The 7,546-nt window shown below is 35.6% G+C and overlaps 1 long non-coding RNA gene across 2 annotated transcripts in view; it reads left to right on the top strand.

Annotated features, from left to right (window-relative positions):
• Positions 1-5,838: 5,838 nt before the first annotated feature.
• The window catches only part of LOC111085356, a 4,762-nt gene continuing 3,054 nt past the window's right edge, over positions 5,839-7,546 (top strand). The window contains exons 1-2 of one of the 2 annotated variants that reach the window (XR_002610208.1): positions 5,839-5,901; positions 7,297-7,467. This is a non-coding gene — a long non-coding RNA (uncharacterized LOC111085356). Of the gene's footprint in view, positions 5,902-5,973; positions 6,117-7,296; positions 7,468-7,546 lie in introns of those variants that run through there. The other variant, XR_002610207.1, reaches the window with a different exon arrangement.

The raw sequence follows: 7,546 nt of genomic DNA, 5'->3' as shown, positions 1-7,546 counted from the left end.
CTTGGAAGGAAATCTAGTTAGGTTTTTATGATCTTGAATTCCACGCCTAGCCACAAGACCATCAATAACAAAACACTGGTTCATTTACATTGTGTATCCTCCTCACCATATGCATATTTATGTTTATAAGTGAAAGCATATATATTTATAATTATGCATACAGCTACGTAATTACATATTAGGGGTGCATTTATAATTACTTGTTGAATGTTGATAAGCTTTCTTACCCTTTAAAGGTCAGGATTGTTGGCGCCACAAGCCTTTAACAGAACGTCAACTATGCCTGATGTTTCCTTGTTGGCTTTTAGAAGCCACGAAGGCTAATCTTGGATTATTTTGTAGAATATTCGCAAAACAGTTAGAAGAAACGACATTTATTAATTTAAAAGCGCCATCTATTAATGACAGATGTTAAAAGTTTAGCCTGATGCTCATGGCACGATACTTCGGGCTCAATCAAGTGCCAAACATAAAGGCGAACTGCAACTGCACTTTTTGGTCTATAGCAAATATGTGATGTATAACTTACTCGTCAATTTTGGTCTTTGAACTGACTTTATTTTGTTTTTTTTTTTGGAGGCGTCACCAATCATAACTCTGTAATGTGATAGACCTCGCTTTTTTGGCGCTGTTTTTGTTTCTCAAGAAATTTCTGATGAAGTTTTTGACAAGAGAGGAAATTTCGTGTCGTTTTTTAAATTAAATAACGTGCAGTGTAAGCCTAATTTTCATTTATTGGCCTGTACACTGATATTTATTCTTGCGCGTCTTTGTTTAATGTGTTTATTGATGAATAATTATTAAATATCACAGTTACCTTCACCCAATCTTAACAATCTCCTACACTAATTGTACTAGTTGAGTGGTAAGGAACGCAAAGTGTGTGTATGTGTGTGTTATAGCAAAGCCAGATCGGGCTATCTGCTGTGTCTACCGAGGGGACTCGAACTCCTGATTTTAGCGTTCTAAATCCGACGACTTACCGCTGTCCCATTGGGGGACGGAACGCAAAATGTCCAGAACAGTTTCAACTCACCTGTTAAACGATCGAAATACTGTAATACGACAGTTAAGTTTCATCAGTCATCTAATTATTATAATACTCAGGTCCCCAGTGGTGCAGCGTTAAATCTAGAGACTTATAACGCTAAAAAACGGATTTCGATACCCGTGGTGGGCAGAGCACAGATATTCCATTGTGTAACTTTGTGTTTAATAACAAACAGACGAAGGAGTTTTAAAGATATTCAGTAACTGAGTTATAATATGAAGTAAAACTATGGATTCCAGTCGCTGGACCTCCAATATTCACACAAAGCTACACATGAGATATCTGTAATAATTGTCACCATGTAAAACTATGGATTCCAGTCGCCGGATCTCTAATATTCACACAAAGCTACACAAGAGATATCTGTACTAATCGTCACCATGTAAAACTATGGATTCCAGTCGCCGGATCTCTAATATTCACACAAAGCTACACAAGAGATATCTGTACTAATCGTCACCATGTAAAACTATGGATTCCAGTCGCTGGACCTCCAATATTCACACAAAGCTACACAAGAGATATCTGTACTAAACGTCGCCATGTAAAACTATGGATTTCAGTCGCTGGACCTCCAATATTCACACAAAGCTACACAAGAGATATCTGTACTAATCGTCACCATGTTTGATTCACATTCCGGCAAGCTAACTCACTAGGCAGGTCACGTGCTGCCCACAGAATAATAAAAAAGTATATAAGAATGATTATTAAAAACATCTTATTCAATAAAAATTCATATTTTTAAAATTCTAAATCCTTTCCAACTTATTTTTACAGCCATATGTACAGCTATTTATCTGTATTCATGGCCAATTTTCTGATTGTATAACGTATTCAACATTATACTATTCTTGGTCGCCTTAGTGATATACAAGGCTAGGTGTGGCCTAACAGTTAAATTGCTGGGCTGAATATCGAGGATTCGGAGTACGATATGTGCTGAGTACGCTTCGAATTTTCAGCTGTAAGGAGGTCAGAAAAGTGACAGTTAGTCACATTACTCGGTTCAAAGAGCCAAACAAAGCAGTTATGGTAGCGGGAGCTGCTGGATACTTTCCCTTTGATCTCTAGTTCAAAATTAAAGATGGTTATATTTGAATTCTAGTGGTTTCTGACCTGACCGCTTAGCCCACGTGCATATAAGGTTACGATTCTGGCTGACTGATATCATTAGCTTAACAAAACAGTGTCATATCTCTTTAGTTCAAACAAATTAAATTATTTGTCTCTCCCCTTGTCGGCAATTCTTAAGTTTGTCAGGCTCCTCTGGCCCCTTTTGGCTCGAGCCCCTACCCCGCAATTGCGGGGGCATACTTACCTCACTGCTTGAAATAAAATCTAATTATGTTTTACATATCTATAACCTTACCTAACAAACCCCCATGACGCCATTTTTAAAGTGTTATTTTCCTGTAGTTAATCGTTCACTTTCACAAAGTTCTATATTTATTCATTCTTTAAAAGTAAAATAACTCCAGGAACGTCTCAGGAAGCGACGTGTCTTTTCAAACAGGGATTTTTCCGAAGATCGAAGTTACTGATCTTTATGTTCATACTCAGCACTGGCCTAGTTAAGTGAAAAAGACTGATCATGTTTTTCAGAATCGCACGAGCATCCTAGGGGGATGCCAGGTCGATACAGGTTTTTCTGTATTCATCGGTGATGAATTATTCAAATATTTTTAAATTGAAAACATTTCTATAGATCGGTTTAAATGCCGAAGACCGGCGAACTATTCGAAATCAATGTGCCTAAAATTGTTAAAAAATCAAGTTAACTGAAATATTTTTTTACAATGAAAATCAAGTTAACTGAAATATGTTTTTAAATAAAAATCAAGTTAACTGAAATATGTTTTTAAATAAAAATCAAGTTAACTGAAATATGTTTTTAAAATGAAAATCAAGTTAACTGAAATATGTTTTAAATAAAAATCAAGTTAACTGAAATATTTTTTAAAATGAAAATCAAGTTAACTGAAATATGTTTTTAAATACAAATCAAGTTAACTGAAATATTTTTTGAATGAAAATCAAGTTAACTGTAGATTTTCTCACATTCCTAATGTGAAATAATAAAACAAAAAACATCTGCAACTAAAATATTGCGTAGCTTACTAAAATCAAAATGGAACTAACAACTTATTTGTGACCAAGCATCACTGTAAATATCACATTTTCATTATGGGTCGAACTGTATCACCTCGGTGGTTTTTCGTAACTTTTGAGTTTACCATTTTGTTGCAGTCATAGACATCTAAACCGGGAAGGGGCGGGGGGGCATGGGACACGTTCACCCACTTCTTTTTTTTCATAGTAGTAAAATGCCCCTTTAAATGCATAATAAAGTCGGTAAAACAGCCTAAAGAGCCTAAACATAGAGGGCGCGTTGCAGCTGCCAGCATTCTTACTGGCTCGATTTAAATTGTCATTTCTTTATGACGAATCAGTAAAAATGCGAAATTGTTCCGAGAAGGTTGTGCCTCTATGACTCAGTGTGCTTCCGCCATCTATAGTTGTAGTAACAACTTTATCCTCGTTACAATAAAGTTAAGAAACACTTACCAGAAGTATACATATGTATGTATATCGCTCAACCCACAGATCAACTTCTTTCGAATTTCAGAATCTCATGTTTGTTTGTTTGTTTATTTGTTCCAAAATTCGTGTAAAGCTACATAAAGGCTATCTTGTACCGATAGGTTAGAGGCACGGCAGCTAGTCAACAGCACACACCGCCAACTCTTGGACTACGTACTCTCGTCTGATCGAATAGTGGGATTTGTCCGTCAGTCTTATAGCGCACTTAAGGCTCCAATGTGCGGAGCGCGTTTTTGTGGCAATAGGTTGCAAACCATAAATCCTCGAATTGAAAATCCATGCATCTTAACTATTCGGTACACCCGACGAAGAATCGCAACTAACTGTTATAACTGTTAGTTAGCAACAGATAGTTTTAATAATTCCCCCTTGCTTTATTTTGAAAAAAGTACTTATGAGTGCGTTTAATGGGCCATCTGTGCTGTACCCAGTGCGGTTTCGAACCTCGAGTTTTGGCATTGTAAGCCCTCAGGCTTCATGAATATGGCTTTAAAGAGAGAAGTGGGATTAGTGTATTTAACTTAGTGTTTGAGTCCTAATCTCGTGAAGTGACCATATAGTATTTGTCAGTGAAAATAAAAACCGTGAAGGAGGTAGGGAAAAGTCTAGGTAGCACCTTACCCTCCCAGGTCACGAACAACACGACCGAACACCAACCCAGAAAGTCAGCAGCCCTCAAGCTTACTTTTGAGTAACCGCGAAGTACCTGGCTTTAAATTGTTTGTTTGTTTTGAATTTCGCGCAAAGCTACACGAGGGCTATCTGCGCTAGCCGTCTCTAATTTAGCAGCGTAAGACTAGGGGGAAGGCAGCTAGTCATCACCACCCACCGCCAACTCTTGGGCTACTCTTTTACCAACGAATAGTGGGATTGACCGTCACATTATAACGCCCCCACGGCTGAAAGGGCGAGCATGTTTGGTGTGACAGGGATTCGAACCCGCGACCCTCAGATTGCGAGTCGAGTACCTTAACCACCTGGCCATGCCGGGCCCCTGGCTTTAAAAGCATTACTGATATAGCTTGACAAGCATCTACTCTGCGCAAGCAAAATTTATTTTTAGCAAACCATTGACTTCTTTTAAACAAGGACTTGATATACAACAATAGATAATTCAGTAAAAGGGTTCCCTATGAATAATACAGTAAGTTTTAATGCTAGACTTTGAGAATTCATACGCAACTAACTTGATTGATAACTTACATTAAAACATAAATAAGAGTATATTCTTGACCACCTTAAATAATTACTTATATAACACATAAATAAGATGATATTGTTGACCACCTTAAATAATTACTTATATTAACACATAAATAAGATGATATTGTTGACCACCTTAAATAATTATTTATGTAACACATAAATAAGATGATATTGTTGACCACCGTAAATATTAACACATAAATAAGAGGATATTATTTATGAAATAATATATTTACTGCTATATTAACAAAAAAACTTTTTTTCTTGACAACCCGGCTTATAGTTTTCTCCAAAAAAAAAATAGGTTTACAGCAGATAAAGACGAAATTAGTTGGTGAAATTATCTCCACACATTCAAGTAATGATATATAGTGTTGGTCAAATGGTCAGAGTAACAAACATTACTACTTAAAAATTAACTAGTGAATAGAAGGTCGTCCATCTTGGTTGTTGCATTGACTTTACATATCATATTTTCCAAAGACAAACTTGTGTGGTCTTCCCGTGGCATAGCGATAATCATACGGACTCACTACGCTAAAATCCAAGGTTCGATTCACCGCGGTGGCCGCAGTACACAACCCACTGTGGCCTTGCTAAAACAAACAAAACTGTGTGTTTGTTTGTTTGTTGTTAAGTACAAAGCTACAGAATGGGCTATCTATGCTCTGCCCACCAAGGGTATCGAAACCCGGTTTCTAAGTCCGCAGACATACCGCTGTTCCACTGGGGGGTCCAAAACTGTGTCATTTGGTGCTAATTAATAGAAACGTAATTATATATATATATACAATGAATATTTTTGTTTGTAAAAAAAAAAACTGTCATTTTTCACATTTCATTGGTAAACTGAAAACAAAGTAAAAACCTTGTTAAATGAATGCAAAGATACTTATATAAACCTCAAAGAAGCCCTCATCTTATCTTAGGAACTTTGGACTCTATGATATATATGACTGTTTCCTTCGTGGGTAGCCATAAGTAATCTCCAAGACTTGCGATGCTCCCAAGCTAGCTAAATAACCGTTTTGTACTATCAGGTAAAATAAGTGTTTATCTTACTTCAAAGTTTACTTTAATTAATTATCGTTCGTTACGTGCCCTTAAACGTACTAAATGTTTTGATACTGGTATCACTGAAGTTGTTATTAATTTCACGTATACGTGTTTTGATCTTTAAATTGTTTTAAATGGAAATAATTAAAACTCTTATTTGGCGGGAAAATGATCGTCGAACGTAGAATTCCTATGTCTGGTAAGAAACAAGACGTATAAGAATATTAAATCTAATATAAAACAACTGTTGTAGAGTCGGTAATGGAATTTTGTTGTCATGGTAATTTGCCTCTTGTACCGAGATTTGATCTTGTTTTTGGAATCCCAGTATACAATCCTTCTTAGAACATCACTGAAAACGTCAGTAGATTAGCAGGTGAAATGTAAGATATAATCTAACTAATACTCATTGCCTAAAAATAACAATAAAATTAGTAATTAATTAATAACCAAATTTAGATTATCATATAGACTAATAACCATGACAACAATTTATATCCGATCACCACAAACTTACCTTAAGTAAAGTACGTAACTGAATTTGGTATTCTATGAAAACAAAATGTAGCCATGTTTGTGTTAAAAGATAAATTTCTAGCCCGATCTTTGTAAATAGAGGGACTGACTGTGAAGGTATATTGGGTTAGGGTTAGGTAATAGGACGTATGCAGTATACTGTGGTTCAGTCTTACGTAAATTATTGCTCAGATGTTTTGCTTGTTGTTGTTTGTGATATTCTTGGAAAGTCATAAACTTTAACTAATTCCCTACCTTTGATAAAGGTTACGTGTTATAATGTTTGTTCCACAGACTTATACTTACTTATTCTTGTTTTTTTGTCTTGCCCTCATGGAGTGGGGTCATATTTATTCGAAGGGGCGGTGTAGAGAGTTAAATAAGTTTATGTGAGTTGGGGTTTATATATTTTGAATATATTTATTTGGTAATTAACTTAATAATTAATAATTAACTTAAGTTTATGGGATACCATACTAGCTTTCTGATCTGACATAAATACGGGATAATTAAATAATCTTTTATCTCATCATTTTGTCCTTGTCTTGTGTTGACGATTTGAAAACTCTGTCAGATCAGCCAGCTAGCCTTCAAAATGAAATCGTAGCCATTCAGTATCACAAGGTTAAAATTTACTTTGTCGTTTAAACAAAAATTGTACATTTGTTTCTCCTTAGTTATCCGTGTTCATTTTATCCTTTGAAAGACATTTCCAGAGTCTGCGTTTTATGTATACTTGATACTCCTCGGCCAGATGTCAGTGTAAACAAAAAAAAAAGTAACACAAAAACTACAAAAAGCACTTTAAGTTGCTACTATCCAGAACATTGCAATCATATGTCATATCTGTAATCTTCAAACAGTTGGACATCAATATCAAGAAAATGTCGAAGACGTTTATGTGAAAGATTCTATTGAACTGGATGGTGTTGATCTGAGACTGAACTTGTAACACAAGAAAGTGCAGTATGAACAATTACAATAGCACAGTGTTGGAAGTGATGAAAGGACGTTGTTGATATAATAACAGTGATGTGAGTGAAATAGATCCATCTTAATGGGGTTTTTTTCTATAATATGTTACGTATTAGAATTTCAAATAGCCTGAAATTG

Source organism: Limulus polyphemus, unplaced genomic scaffold, assembly GCF_000517525.1.
Source record: "Limulus polyphemus unplaced genomic scaffold, Limulus_polyphemus-2.1.2 Scaffold345, whole genome shotgun sequence".
In the NCBI taxonomy this organism is placed as follows: domain Eukaryota; kingdom Metazoa; phylum Arthropoda; class Merostomata; order Xiphosura; family Limulidae; genus Limulus; species Limulus polyphemus.
Note: the sequence above shows the minus strand (reverse complement) of the source record. Positions and strands in the feature narration are given on the sequence as shown.